The sequence below is a fragment of the Cetorhinus maximus genome, chromosome 4, assembly GCF_964194155.1.
Source record: "Cetorhinus maximus chromosome 4, sCetMax3.hap1.1, whole genome shotgun sequence".
Taxonomy (NCBI): domain Eukaryota; kingdom Metazoa; phylum Chordata; class Chondrichthyes; order Lamniformes; family Cetorhinidae; genus Cetorhinus; species Cetorhinus maximus.
The window spans coordinates 31,134,754-31,151,402 of NC_135882.1; positions in this window are offsets into that span (position 1 = coordinate 31,134,754).

The window sequence follows — 16,649 nt, forward strand, 5'->3', positions numbered from 1 at the left end:
CCCCTACATTTAAGTCCAAATCATTTATGTACACCATAAACAGCAAAGGCTCCAGGACCGAGCCCTGTGGAACCCACGTTGGAAACAGACTTCCAGTCACAGAAACATCCTTCTACCATCAGCCTCTGCTTCCTGTCTCTCAGCCAATTTTGGATCCAACGTGCCACTTTGCATTGGATCCCATGGGCTCTTACTTTCTTGACCAGCCTGCCATGAGGGACCTTATCAAAAGCCTTGCTAAAGTCCATGTAGACCACATCAAATGCATTACCCTCATCAACACTCCTGGTTACCTCCTCAAAAAATTCAATCAAATTTGTCAAACACAACTTTCCCTTAACAAATCCATGCTGACTATCCCTGATTAATCCATGCCTCTCCAAGTGCAGAAATATTCTGTCCCTCAGAATTGTTTCTAGTAACTTCCCCACTACCGAGATTAGGCTGATTGGCCTGTAATTTCCTGGTCTATCCCTTCCTTCCTTTTTTAATAATGGAACAATGTTAGCACTCCTCCAGTCCTCTGGCACCTCACCTGTGGCCAAAGAGGATTTGAAAATTACTGTCAGGGCCCCTGATATCTCTTCCCTTGTCTCCCTCAACAGCCTGGGACACATCTCATCCAGGCCTGCAGATTTATCCACTTTTAAGGCTGTTAAACCCTCTAGTACCTCCTCTCTCAATGTTAATTTCCTCTAATATTTCACAGTCCTCCACCCTGATGTCTATACCTGCGTCGTCTTTTTCCATTGTAATGACCAAAGCAAAGTATTCATTGAGGACTGTACCCACGTCTTCTGGGTCCACACACAGATTACCTCTATGCTCCCTAATTGGCCCTGCACTTTCCCTAGTTATTCTCTTGCTCTTTATATATTTAAAAAACCCCCTTGGGTTTTCCTTCATTCTACCCACCAATGCTTTCGCATGCACTCACTTAGCTTTCCTAATTTCATTTTTAAGTTCCCCCCTGCACTTTTTATACTCCTCTAATGGCTAATGAGGTAGTTGATGCGCTGGTGTTAATTTTCTAAAATTTGCTAGATTCTGGAAAGGTTCCATCAGATTGGAAAGGAGCAAATATAACCCCTTTATTCAAGAGTGGAGGGAAGCAGAAAACAGGAAACTATAGGCCAGTTAGCTTGACATCTGTTGTGGGGAAGTTATTAGAATCGATCATTAAGGAGGTTATAGCTGGGCACTTTGAAGAGCTCAAGGGAAGAGTCAGCATGGTTTTGTGAAAGGAAAATCATGTTTAACCATTTTATTGGAGTATTTTGAAGAAGTAACATGCACAGTGGATAAAGGGGAGCCTGTAGATGTACTGTACTTAGATTTCCAGAAGGCATTTGATAAGGTGCCACATCAAAGATTATTACGGAAAATAAAAGTGCATGGTATGGTGGGAAAATATTAGCATGGATAGAAAATTGGCTGGCTGGCAGAAAGCAGGGAGTATGCATAAATGGGTCTTTTTTCTATTAGACAGGATGTGATGAGTGGAGTCCCACAGGGGTCTGTACTGCGGCCTCAACTTTTTACAATTTACATCAATAACTTAGATGAGAGGAGTGAAGACATGGTAGCTAAATTTGCAGATGACACAAAGATAGGTCAGAAAATATGTTGTGAAGAGGACATGAGGAGGTTGCAGATGGATATAGATAGGTTAAGTGAGTGGGCAAAGATATGGCAAATGGAGTTTAATCTGGGAAAATGTGAAGTTCACTTTGGCAGGAAGAAGAAAAAAGCAGAGTATTACTTAATGGAGAATGGCTGCATAATTCTGAGGTGCAGAGGGATCTAGGTGTTCTAGTACATGAGTCACAAAAAGTTAGTAAGCAGGTACAACAAGTAATTAAGAAGGCTAATGGAATACTATCCTTTATTATGAGAGGGATTGAACATAAAAGTAGGGATGTTATGCTTCAGTTGTACATGGCATTGCTGAGACTGCACCTCGAATACTGTGTGCAGTTTTGATCTCCTTTTTTAAGGAACGATGTAAATGCATTGGAGGCGGTTCAAAGGAGGTTTAATAGATTGATACCTGGAATGAGTGGGTTGTCTTATGAGGAAAGATTGGATAGGCTGGGCTTATTACCACTGGAGTTTAGAACAGCGGGGGGTGATTTGATTGAAGTATACAAGACCCTGAACGGCCTTGACAAGGTGGGCGTCGAAAGGATGTTTCCTCTTGTTGGTGAGTCCAGAACTAGGGGGCACTGTTTTAAAATTTAGAGTCGCCCTTTTAGGACAGAGGTAAGGAGAAATTTTTTTCTCTCGAGAGTTGTGCGACTTTGGAACTCACTGTCTCAGAAGGTGGTGGAGGCGGGGTCATTGAATATTTTTAAGGCATAAGTAGAAAGATTCTTGTTAGGCAAGGCAATCAAAGGTTATCGGGGTTAGATGGGAATATGAAAATTGAAACACAAGAAGATCAGCCATGATCTTATTGAATGGCAGAGCAGGCTCGAGGGGCTGAATGGTTTACTCCTGTTCCTATTTCTTATGTTCTTATGTCCTAGGGATTCTGCCGTATTTACCCCTCGTTATCTGCCATAAGCTTCTCTTTATTTCTTAATCCTAACCTTTATGTCCTTTGACATCTAGGGTTCTCCAGACTTGGTCCCCCCATTTGTCTTTACGGGAACATATTTGCCAAGTACTCTCGGTCTTACCTCCTTGAATGCCTCCCACTGCTCTGACACAATTTTACCTGCAAGTAGCTGCTCCCAGTCCACTTGGACCAAATTGTATCTCATCTTAGTAAAATTAACCTTTCTCCAGTTTAGAACTTTTATTCCTGGCCCAACCTTACCCTTTTCCATAACTATCCTAAATTTAACTGAGTTATGGTCACTATCTCCAAAATACTCCCCTGCTGATACACCTTCCGCCTGCCCGGGCTCATTTCTGAATATTAGGTCCAAAACTGCCCCCTCCCTTGTTGGCTTTCTACATACTGGCTAAAAAAGTTCTCCTGGATGCAACTTAAGAATTTTGCTCCCTCCCTACCTTGCACACTAAAATTGTCCCAGTTAATATTTGGGTAGTTAAAATCCCCTACTATTACTGCCTTATTATTCTTACACTTCTCTGAAATTTGATTACATATTTGATCCTCTATCCCTCCCTGACTGTTTGGGGGCCTATATTACAGTACACACCCAAAAGTGTGTTTGCTCCTTTATTTTTTTTACATCTACCCATATGGCCTCATTTGATGATCCTTCCAAGGTATCATCCCTCATCACTGTTATAATTGATTCTTTGATCAATATTGTGACCCCCCCATCCTCTTCTAACCCCCCTATCTCATCTGAATACCCTATAACCAGGAATGTTGAGCTGCCAATCCTGCCCTTTTAGCCAAGTCTCAGTCATAGCTATGATATTGTACCCCCACACACCTAACTGTGCCCTCAGCTCGTCTGTTTTATTCCCCAGGCTCCTTACATTAAAATATATTCCATTTAGCCTTGCTAAACTCACTTCTTTCTTATATAGCTAATGTTTCCTCTGCCTTCCAGACTCACTTACTCGCGTTTTAACTTCTAATTCCATCTCAGCTTCTCTCCCCTCTGAACTACTTTTCAGGATCCCATCCCCCTGCCAGTTTAGTTTAAATCCACCCCAGTTGATTGAAACAATCAATTCTACCAAATAATCACCTGTGACATACAGTTGTTACAACAGTTCCTTCCTTGCTCAGCAATGGCTATATGCCACTAAGATAGTTCTGTCCTATCACCTGGTAACCCCTCCACTGGAGGGAGGAAGTAATTATTACATGGAGTTCACATGAAAAGCCTCCATTATAAATGTGGGCATAGAAAATTATAATGGAAAGTGAACAGAAAGTGCAGGTAGATATAAGATATCTTATTATATTTTAGTCAATCTCATTGGCATTGGACACAATAAATCAGAACATACGGCTTTCCTCTTACCTGCCTGCTTTTCCTGGGCTGTTGTTTCTGTCTCGGTCTCTTCATGTCTGGTTCCATTTCTCTTTCTCTTCAGTGCTGATTCCGTCCTTTTAATTGTTCCTGTTTCTTCCTCTTCCTTCTGGGTTGAATATGTTGAGCAGAATGGCATCACATGACAAAGAAGGGGACCACTGAGGGATAATCCAGAAGATGGAGAACAGAATGTCAATTTTTTCTATTCACGATCAGGATATGTGCTTCTCTGACAACGATGGCATTCATTACCTGAATTGTGAAGGTAGTGGTGGGTCTTCTTGAACTGCTCCAGTCCTTATAGTGAAGGTACTCCCACAAGGCTGTTAGGTAGGGAATACTTTGACCTAGTGACAATGAAGGAATAGTGATATATGTACAAGTCTGGATGCTGTATGACTTGGAGGACAATTTGGTGGTGATGATGTTCCCATGCACCTGCTGCCTGTCCTTTTTAGGTGATGGATGTTGAGATTTGTCAAAGGAACCATAACATTTTGCTACAATGAATTCTGCAGACAGTGCACATGGGAGCCACAGTACACTCATGGTGGAGGGAGGTAAGCTGGTAGATGGGGTGTTGATCAAATTGATTGTTTTTTGCCCTGGGTGGTGTCAAAATTCTTGAATGTCTTGTATCTGCAGCGATCCAGGAAAGAGGAGAGTATTTGATCACATGGGCTGACTTGGGCCTTCTATGTTCTGAAAATGCTTTGCAGAGTCAGGTGAGCCACAGAATACTCAACCTGTGATCTGCTGTAGTAGCCATAGCATTTATGTGACTGGTCCAGCTGAAATTCTGCTCAATTGTGAACCCAGGATACTGACAGAGCAGGATTCAGCAATGGTAATGCAAGTGGTTAGGCACTCCCTTGTTGGAGATGGCCACTGCCTGGCACTCATGTGATGCAAATGTAACTTGCTACCTATAGCCAAGTCTTACGGTTGTCCAGATAACCCTGCATGCGGACATGGACTGTTTTAATATCTGATGAATTGGTGTTGAACATTATGTAATCATCAGTGAACAGCCCCACTTCTGGCCTTATGATGGAGGGAAGGTCATGTTGAATCAGTTGAAGATAGTTACACCAAGGATGCTTCCCCTTACAGACTCCTACAACAATGTCCTGATGCTGAAAGCTAGGCGTGGTGATGATGTGAGTCTGGTAACTGATCTATGTTCACTGTGCTTGATTGGTTAAGCCTGGTTGAGACTGAGTAAACAGCCATGGCAGAAGTTACAAGAAGCTGAGCTGTAAGCATAAGTGCAGACATATTTTAAAACTCCTGTAAATAAACCTGTTGCATGCTTAGAAACTAGTGTTAACTCTGCATTGCTCTGAGGCAAATCAAACATATAAAATGCACAATGCCAGGTATGATTCCAATCAGTGGAGAGTGTCCCCTGATCTCCATTGACTTCAGTTTCACTGAGGTTACTTAGTATCACACTTGGTCAAGTGCTGCCTTGATGTTCAGAAAAAATCACTCCCACTTGAAATTCATGCTTTTTTACTCATGTTCAAACTAATGTTTTAAATAGGTCTGTAGTTGTGTGGTCCTTGTGGAATCCAAACTGAGAATCAGTGAGTAAGTGCCACTTGATACTGCTGTGAAAAGAACCTCTCAGATAGCACTGTTAAATCATCTTCATGCCCAGCTGTGGATTCAGATTTATTTGGAAAATGGTTTTTGCACTGCACTGAAAAGAGAGAGCACATTGATTGGTGATGGCAAAGCATTAAAGATCCACTTTCTTTGCTTTAGGAAACCACAGCATGAAAAAGATTGCTCCTCATACCAGCTGTGCCTTACCATGCAATGTGGAGACAACACACAAACTTCAATTACACTACGGAGAAATATATTCCTTATGTGACAATATTCTAAACAGCAAAGTAAATCTTTTATTGAATTTCATTCTATGATCACAACGCAAATGTCACAAGTTTAGGCACTGTTTCATTAAAAAATTCAACCACGAACTGCATACTTGGGAAAATTTGAGATCAACACACAATTTAAATGTTGCTTGACTTTGTCAGAAGATACAGAATGTTATTAATTTTCTTTCTTTACCTGATGGGGCTCAACTTGACAAAAACAAGATTTATCAAAAAAAATTATTTCTCATATATTAGCTCTCATTGGATTTCTAACAGTGTCACCTGTGAACACACAATTACCTCCTTTGATTACTCTAGTTTTTGTACAGAAGTCAACAAAAACAACTTATACTTATGTGATAACTCCAAAGCAGTGGAATGTCCCAAGGCACTCCAGAAAGGGGCAGATCAAACACTAATGGGGGAAGATATTAAAGGGGCTCAAAGAGATGGAACAAGGAGGATAGGTTTAAGAAGAGACATCCAGATGTGCAGCACTACAGTGACAGGAATTAATGGATGGGGAGAGGCACAAAGGCTCAGCAAAGCAGAGGATGTAAGCCAGGGCATTGGGCTAGAGAAGTTGGTAAAAAATAAGGAGAGCAAGGATGAGGATTTTTAAATCAATCTACTAAATGTGGAGTTGGAGATCAGTGACTGCAGAGGCAACAGTTAAGTAGGATGGTATGCTGGATTGAATGTGGATGGCAAATTGTTGCTGATTTGGAGTTTGTGTATTGTATACTAATGACAGCACAGGCACTATTTTACAACTCATTATGTGACATATTCTACATAAACTACAATGAGTGCACTTTTGAATGAAATAGTCTGTTTTCATACATACTGGAGGGGGAGGGAGGAGATACGGGAGTTAATGGCACAATCCATTGCTGTAATCCTTGAAATCAATGATCACACCCATGATTCTATTCATCTGAAACTTACAATTAAACTCCAATTAAATACTGGGAAGATTACTACCACTATTACTACTCCACTCCGAACTCCGTTCCCTAGCTATGGACTTCATCCCTCTCCCTGACAACAGTCTGAAATTAAGTTAGTCTGTTTGCTACCTTGATGTCATTTTTGATGATGGGATGGTGGGCGAATGAGAGCCCGCCCACCATGGAAAGGGCATGTTTCCCAGGAATGCATAAGTAATGTGGCGGGTTTGGGATCATACAGCGTGAAAACCCACCGTCACTAACAGCGGGTAAAACATCGTTTTATCTGCCCGCTACCGCACTTAGTGCAAATCTGGGATGATTCCGCCCTAGGTCATCCAAAACTCTGCTGCCCATATCTTAACTCACAGCAAGTCCAATTCAACCACCACCCCTGTGCTCACTGACCTACATTGGTCAAGCCATGTCTTGATTTTAAAATTCTCATTCGTGCTTTCAAATCCCTCCAATCTCTCCCACACCCTATCTCTGTAATTTCCTCCAGTCACACAACCCTCTGAGATATCTGCGTTTCTCTAATTCTGACTCTTGTGCATCCCTGATTTTAATCATTCCACCATCGGTGGTCATGCCTTCAGTTGCCTAAGCCCCAAGCTCTAGAATACCTTCCCTCCACCTCCCCACCTCTCTACTTCACTTTCCTCCTTTAAGACATGCCATAAAATCGACCCCATTGACCAAGCTTTAGGTCATCTGATCTAATATCGCCTTATATGGCTCAGTGTCATACTTTATTTTATGAAGCTCCTATGAAGTGCCTTGAGATGTTTTAGTACATGAAAGGCACTGGAGAAATGTAAGTTGTTGTTGATTCAAAAGTTTCAAAGAGATAGCACTGTTCATTTATCTTTATTTAAATATTTTCAGTCCATAAATCTGAAAACAACTTGTCACACTGGAGAAATCAGGTCAGTACAGTTGGTAAAGCATGGGCAGTGCAATTACATATCTTTACTTTAGTAAAGATCACTTGCCTTGTTGGTAGCATGCTAAAACAAAATTATATTCCTAAACTGTCAGAAAAATAATATACTTTTTTTGTGTTGAATGTCATTAATTGAAGAACATCTGGCTGTAGAAGACACAATGTCCGGGATTTTCCGTGCCCTCTGGCGTTGGGCGTGTTCAGTGGCATGAGCAGGCAATATGGCCAGAAGGCCAAAAATCGGTTTCACAGCGTCATGAAACCAATTTGTGATCATCCGCTCAGCCCATCGATGGCGGGCCACATTACCCGCCATCGGACATCGGGAACATCATTATAATACATCAGCATATCATTATAAGGCCAGCCCGGCAGAATCATCCCCCCCCAACCCCTGCTGGGTCATCTGCCATGTCAGCAGGAAAACACACCAACATATATCACAACAGCATATATAAGGTGTGCACTTGGCAGCTGCACTTCGCTCAGGACTTCAAGGTTTGTTTGTCTACCTTGCTTTGGTCAGCACTCACAGTCATCAGCGCCAGGCTTCACAGACAGCACCACATCAGTTTTAGGGGTCTCATGGCAGGTCTCTACCTACCAGATCAGCTATATGTAGGTGGCTGTTCAATGGCTGCAGGGCTAGGGCTCGCTTGGGGAAGGGGGAGAAGTGGCCTCAGGCAAGGGAAAAGGCTGCAGGACTAGGGCTGTACTGGGGAAGGAGGGTATCCCAGGATGTGTGTGGGGTCATATGTTAATCTGTGCAAGTGGCCTCAAGATGGTGAGGGCTGAGGAGGCAGTCTCCAGAGGAGATGAGGCCAGATGGGCAGGTGAGGGTATATGTGTGAGAATGGGTGGTGATATCCCTTGAGCTGCCAGAGTGAGATGCCAGTGAATGTGTGATGGGCTTGAGTGTGTGAGTTTAGCCATACCCTGGTTGCATGGATGAGATCATTCATCCTCTATCTGCATTGGTTGACCAACTTCTTCTTTGCAGCATTGGCACTGACCACTGCTGCCATCACCTACCAAGCCAGATTGGTAATGTTGCTGCCCCTCCTGCGGCCAGAGTAGGGGCCTCACAGCAGGCCTCCACAGCGTCCAAGAGGCGCTCAAGAGCTGCAGTCTTCTTGCCTTTCAGGGCCATGTCTTCTTTGCTGCAGTCCTGGGCTGGAAGCACTGAGCGCGGCTGTACTTTAAATATGGTGCCTGGCATGATGAAGCGGCGAGGTGATGGCATGGCAGGTGAATCAGAGCCCACCCACCATCGAAATGGCGTGTATCCTGGGTATGCATAATTAATGGAGAGGGTTTGGGACATTACATCGCTTTTCCCACCCGCTACTGCACTTGGTGCAAATCTGGGATGATTCCGTGCCAAACATCACAATGAACAGTAAGAAGATCTTGATTTCCCCAGGAGCACTGATTATCCAGGCTTGTGTTCTCTGTTTTGCAGCAGGAGGCAGGTATGATGTTTGCTGCTGCCTCACAAGTAACAGTGAGACCTGAATACCTATGAATTTACTAACTGCACAAATAGTTCCTTTTAGGTTAAATATTGTCTTATTTCACAAAATTTAAAATGTGGAGGTTTATATTTTCTGAAAGCTGCATGCTATTTTGTTTTTAATGAAAGTAAAGCTCTGGACGTTTTAGTGGACATTATTTGATCCCACGTAGCAGTAGAGATAGCACACCCAATATTCCATTTGAGTTCTTTTATAAGTGATTTGACAAACATATTTGCTGTTCATGCTTTAAGACACTTTTCATATTGATGGAAGTTTTATGACATTACATAGAATTTATTGTGCAGAAACAGACCATTCACCCTATCTAGGGTGTGTCAGTGTTTACACTCCACAGGAGCCTCTTCCCAGTCTACTTCATCCAACCTTATCTGCATATCCTTCTGCTCCTTTCTCCTTCATGTACTGATCTAGCTTCCTCTTTAATGCATCTAAGCTATTTGCCTCAACTAGTCCTTGTGGTAGTTATTCCCAACTTCTAACCATTCTCTGGGTAAAGAGCTCCCTATTGGATTTATCAGTGACTGTATTTTATTGTTGACTTATAGTTTTGGACTGCCCCACAAGTCGAAACATCTTTCCTATGTCTACCCTATCATACACCTTCATAATTTAACCATCTCTACTGAGTCACCCCTAATATTTTTTCTCAAGGAAAAAGCTCCAGTCTGTTCCATTCTTCCTGATAATTATAACCACTCTGTTCTTTATTACTAGTAAATTCATAATAAATCTTTACTAAATCTAATATATTTTCAAACATGACATTGAATAGGAGGCTTCCTTTTTAGATAACACTTTCGATTGACTCAGTAAGTGACTCAAACTTGACACAATGTGCAACAGCAACACAAATACCAGCAACAATAACAACTTTATACCATGCTTTTACCATAGTAAAACACTCCAAGGCACATCACAGGAGCCACAATCAAACAAAATTTGACATCGAACCATAAAAGGAGATGTTAGGAGAGGCAACCAAAAGCTTGGTCAAAGAGGTAAGTTTTAAGGAATGAGTTAGGGCAGAGAGGTAGAGAGACTGAAAAGCTTTAGGAGGGAATTCCATAGCCTAGAACCCATGCAGCTGAAGGCACAGCCACCAATGCTGGAAGAGTAATTAAGATGAGGTTAGACAAAAGGCTAGAATTGGAGGAGTGCAAAGATCTCAGAGGGTTATATGACTGGAGGCAGTTGCAGACATAGGGAGCTGTGAGACAATGGAGGGATTTGCAAACAAGGTTGAGAATTTTAAAATAAAGGACTTGTCCGGCAAGGGCCAATGATCACAGGGGCAATAGGTGAACAGGACTTGGTGCAAGTTAGGATGCAGGTTGCAGAGTTTTGGATGAGTTCAAGTTTATATAGGGTGGAAGACGTAAGGTAGAAGTGCTTAGGAAGAGTGTTCCAAACTGCAAGGGATGTGATCAAAGAACAAGATATCATCAGCAATGGAGGGAGCTAAGGTTTTTCTTTATTCTTTCATGGGATGTGAACATTGTTGGGGAGGCCAGGATTTTTATTGCCCATCCATAATTGCCCTTGAGAAAGTGGTGGTGAGCCGTCTTCTTGAACCACTGTAGTCCATGTGGTGTAGATACATCCCTGGTGCTGTTGGGGAGGGAGTTCCAGTATTTTGACCTAGTGACAGTGAAGAAACGGTGATGTAGTTCCAAGTCAGGCTGATGTGTGGCTTGGGGAGGAACTTGCAGGTAGTGGTGTTCCCATGCATCTGTTGCCCTTGTCCTTCTAGTGATAGAGGTCACAGGTCTGGAAGGTACTGTCGAGGGAGAGTTGCTGCATTGCATCTAGTAGATGGAACGCACTTCTGCCATTGTGCGTGGAGCAAGCGGATGTTGGAAGTGGTGGATGGAGGGCCAGTCAAGTGGGTTGCTTTGTCCTGGATGGTGTCAAGCTTCTTGAATGTTGCTGGAGCTGAACTCATCCAGGCAAGTGGAGAACATTCTGTCACACTCCTGATTTGTGCCTTATAGATGGTAGACAGGATCTGGGGAGTGAGGAGGTGAGTTACTCTCCACAGAATTCCCGGCCTCTGACCTGCTCTTGTAGCCACAGCATTTATAAGGCTAGTCCAGTTCAGTTTCTGGTCAATAGTAACACCCGGGATGTTGATAGTGGGGGATTCAGGGATGGTAATGCCATTGAATGTCAAGGGGAGACAGTTGGATTCTCTCTTGTTGGAGATGATCATTGCCTGGCGCTCGTGTGGCGCGACTGTTACATGCCACTTGTCAGCCCAAGCCTGGATATTGTCCAGGTCTTGCTGCATTTGGACATGGACTGCTTCAGTATCTAAGGAGTTGCAAACGGTGCTGAACATTGTGCAATCATCAGCGAACACCCCCACTTCTGACCTTATGATGGAAGGAAGATCATTGATGAAGCAGCTGAAGATGGTTGGGCCGAGGACACTACCCTGAGGAACTCCTGCAGTGATGTCCTGGAACTGAGATGATTGACCTCCAATAACCAGAACTATCTTCCTTTGTGCTAAGTATGACTCCAACCAGTGAAGAGTTTCCCCCCCCACACTGATTCCCATTGACTCCAGTTTTGCTAGGGCTACTTGATTCTACAATCAGTTAAATGTTGCCTTGATATCAAGTGCAGTCATTCTCACCTCACCTCTTGAGTGCAGCTCTTTTGTCCATGTTTGAACCAAGGCTGTAATGAGGTCAGGAAATGAATATCCATGGCAGAGCCCATAATGAGCGTCAGTGAGCAGGTTATTGCTGAGTAAATGCCACTTGATAGCATTGTCGATGACCTCTTCTATCATCTTACTGAAGATCGAGAGTAGACTGATGAGGCGATACCTGGCTAGATTGGATTTATCCTGCTTTTTGTGGACAGGACATACCTCAGCAGTTTTCTGCATTGCTGGGTAGATGCCAGTTCATGTTGCTGTACTGGAATAGCTTGGCTAAGGGCACAGCTAAGGGCTAAGGTAGGGACAAACAGATGAGAATCATAAAAGCCAAGAGCATATGTTAGAATTAAGAGTTGGAAAAGGTATCAGAGAAAGAGCGGAGAAAGGCTGTGAAGGAATTTTACTTTAAAGTTGATGCACTGGGGAATGGAGAGCCAGTGGAGGTCAACAGTCACGGAAGTAGTAGGTGGATGGGACTTACTATGGGATAGCATATAAGTGGAAAAATCCTGAGTAAGCTGGAGTTTATATAGTACAAAGCTTGGGAGGCCAACAATAAAGAAATGCAGTGTACACGCTTTGCTCAGGATCCTCAGGATCCTCCAAAATTCAACTGAAAATATTTTTCTAAATTATTTAAAGAAAATCTAGAGAACAAATTTCAAAAACTTTTTTCAGATAAACACAATATAAATATATTCAATAAAGAATTAACCGCAGCACCACATACTGAAATCCTTTGAAATTAGTCTGATCACTATCTGAATCATCAAACAATTTGTCACATTAGCCCGGTTATATAACGTAATATGGATCTTCCTTCCTCTTCATTATTACCAGTAACTTTGGCATCATTATTCCACAAGTAATCATCCTCAGTACCGTCAAGTGCATTTGATATTCCATATTTTCGAAATGATTTTTTGACATGTTGGGATCAAGTTCATTCCACATGTTTATGACGCATTGACACAATCGGCAGAATTTTCCGTTCTTTGGTCAGGCGCGCGCCTGACCCGATCGAATGTAAAATGACACGCGATGATGTCGGGCGAGCACCCCAAGGTCACCATGCGCTCACGTGATATTTCAGTTGGCGGGCGCGCATGGGAGTTGCAGCCACGCCCGCCATTAATTAAGAGGCCAGTTAAGGCCCTTGACAACTCCATTGACAGTGATTTAATGTTGCCCATGCAATTTTTCACTCGTCACACGAGAAAAATGGGCAGGCGGGCAGCCCATTATTTGCAAAACCTCATCCATGGGTGGGATAAAAAGAATCAGCAGCATTGCCAGTGTGAGTAGTGAGGAGTTTTGGAGATAGCTTGCTGCTAGTTGCTTCTTGGTACTTGGCAGCTGCATCTCTGTTTGGGGCTTCATTCTTAGCACTTCCACGTGTCATTTCAGGACTCATTGCTGCCTCCAAGGCCCCCTGAGGATTTGGACCATGTGGACCCTTCCAGGTATGAGACAGCCTTCTCTTACCCTGGTAATGGGGATGTGGTCTCCGCTGGAGACACCTCTTCTGAGGAGGAAGAGAGGGGCAGAAGGGAGAGGAGGCCGGGTGTCCCAATGCAGCTTCCAGGGGAGCAACCTAAGAGGCGCAGGCACAAGGGGCACAGGGCCAGCAGGTAGTCCAAGGCAGAAGGGGCCACAGAAAATACCACTACCCTGTATCAATCACAATAAGAGGTTGTGGTGTAAGAATAAATCCAGGCCTGTCTTTTAGTTAAAGCTGGTTTATTTTCAAGACAACTCCTCAGTGCTGCTGACTTCCAAGTAGTTTCTACACAAAGTGTTCCAGCTGTACCTTTTTATTCTATTTAGATGGGATAATTAATGCCCATCACCTGTTTAACTAACAATTGGTTTTAACAAGGTGATTACCGTATTAACATCCTGCTGCCAGGGTTTACAGGCGGCGATGCAGCTACCTCAATATGTCCAACGTGCAATGCCGAAGGAGGCTCCACCTCTCAAAGGAGACAGTGACCTCCATTTGTCAGATGATCAGGCCTGAGATCAGCTCCGACTGTGTGGATGGACACCCCATGCCAGTGGCTCTGAATGCCACAGTGGCCCTCAACTTCTATGCCTCCGTCTCTTTCCAGGGCTTAGCAGGGGATGTGTGTGGAGTCTCCCAAACAGATCTCCACAGTTGTGTCAAGTTGGTGACAGAAGCTCTGTTCAGGTGGGTATTGACTTTCCTTCATTTGCGTATGGATGAGGCCAGCCAAGCTGAGCAAGCCATAATGTTTTGCCACGACTGCTGTGTTCCCCCGTGTCCAGGGTGCCATCGACTGCACACATGTGGCCATCAAGGCGTCAGCGGGTCAGCCGGGTGCCTTCGTTAACAGGAATGGATACCATTCCATGAACGTGCAGACAGTATATGACCACAAGATGCAGATTCTGCAAGTTTGTGCAAGGCACCCTGGCAGCTCCCATGACGCATACATCCTCAGACACTCCCAGGTGCCGGGGCTCTTCAGTGCTCCAGCCCGACTGGATGGATGGCTGCTGGGTGACAAGGACTATCCCTTGAAAAGGTGGCTCATGATGCCTCTCCAATGCCAAAGAACAGAGGCGGGGCAGCAGTAAAACAGGAGCCATGGCTCCACAAGGGTTATGGTAGAGAGAACCATAGGTCTTCTCAAGATGGACTTCCAATGCCTGGATTATTCAGGGGGTGCACTGCAATAACCCCAGGGTGGGTGTTTCTGATAATGGTTGCATGTTGCACTCTCCACAATCTGGCACTGGCAAGGAAGGACCCACTGGAGGAAAAGGATCTTGACGTAGCCCCACAAGCCACAGAGGATGAATCCAGTAGTGAACCAGAAGCGGAGCACGGTGAGGAGAACGCTGAGGGTGTGGAGCCAGACCTCGGTAACCTCCAGGGAGGCAGGGACACCAACGCTCCTGCAGCTAGGCTGCCAAATAAGAACTACCACCTCATGCCAGGGCTGCTGTCAGCATCCTGGATCGCAGAAATGACCCTTTCCTTTGCCTCCAAGATACACTCAGTGCCTGTGCAATAAAGCTTTGAGCCACCCACATCCAGCATTACATTTACATTACATTATATTCAAATACTGTCCTTGAGAGGTTTATCTTTTACAAACATCCAAGGGTTAAACAACACTGATAAGACTGCCAGGGATAACTGCCACATCGATGCTGAATGATCTCACGTCACAGACTACATTGTTGAAAAGCAGGGATTTGAATATGAGCTGACAAGAAAACATTGTCCTGTGCATAATCCTCCTGGTCTCAAATTCGACACTTCTTTGATCCATTTCTTGCAACTGTCTTCATCCATCCAGCCCCTTTCGTGAACATGGACGACAACTTTTCTGAAATTCTCTTTGGTTGAGCTTTGCACTTGAATATTACCATCAGCATCAATGTTGTGCCACCCAAACATACAAGATGGAACAACATCACCTTACAAGGATGATTTCTCTCACCAATCTTGGTAATAATCTTGTTTGCTAGCATGTCAAAGTTCATCAATGCTTAATTCATATTTCCAATGCAGGCCAATCGATATGCATTCTTCTCTCGATGTCAGATGCCAAAATGAGGAATTTGATGATTTTAACGTCAGGTTCAAGGTGGCAGACACTGTGAAATTTTGATGGAATACTAAATCGCACCTTTTCATGAATCTTATGCACCACCTGGCACTGGCTTTGAATTCTGGAATGCCATCTTTCTTTGCTTTGTTGTAAGGTTGTTTGCTGTGTCACTAAGAGGTCTGGAGGCCTGTGTAGTTGAACATAAACTACCCTTATACTACATGCTTCTCTATGGGAGTAGAGTTGGATGGCTCCATGCATGATAATATGACCATTTTACTGATGTTTGTTAACCTATTCTGCCACATTTTTCTCCAGTTTAAATTGAGCTGTGCACTTGTTATTCTTTCAATAGGGCACCACGATAGATCTTGTGATACACATTCGTCTTGTTGATTTGGTGGGAGATTGCCACTGGGATCGGCAGAGGGAAAATCTAAAGGTTCCTGCACGTGCCTTTAAATTAATGAACTGTAGTGATGGCATCCATTCATCTCAGGAGACAACAGACTGCACCCAGGGTGTCTGTCACTTCTGTATTGAAGATCATCTATTATGGCTGTAGAGGCCAATTCTTGATTGGCAGTCCCTCCACAGCTGGCACAGATGAATAAAATTTGCCCAAGGTTGTCTGATGTTTTTTTCCTTCCAGCAGGTTCGCTTTTCTGCCATCTGGTCACTTCTTTTGCCCTCTGCTTTCTCCACACCCTTCCCCACTGCTTACCTCCAGGCATTCCTCTCAGCAGCAAGAACATCCCAAGCATCGATCCTGACCCCGATTAACTTCACAGAATCTTTATAGCACAGAAGGAGGCCATTCGGCTCATCAAGTTTGGACCGGCTCTCTGAAAGAGCATTCTATCTAGTCCCACTCCCCTGCCTTATCCTTGTAACCCTGCACACTCTCTCTTTTCAGATAGCAATCCAATTCCCTTTTGAATACCTCAATCAAACCTGCCCCCACCACTCTCTCTGGAAGTTTGTTCCAGACTCCAACCACCCTCTGGATGAAAAAAAAATTCCTCACACCACTTTTACTCCTTTTGCCAATTATTTTGAATCTGTACCTTCTAGTTATAGATGCTCTCTTGAGTACGAACACTTTCTCA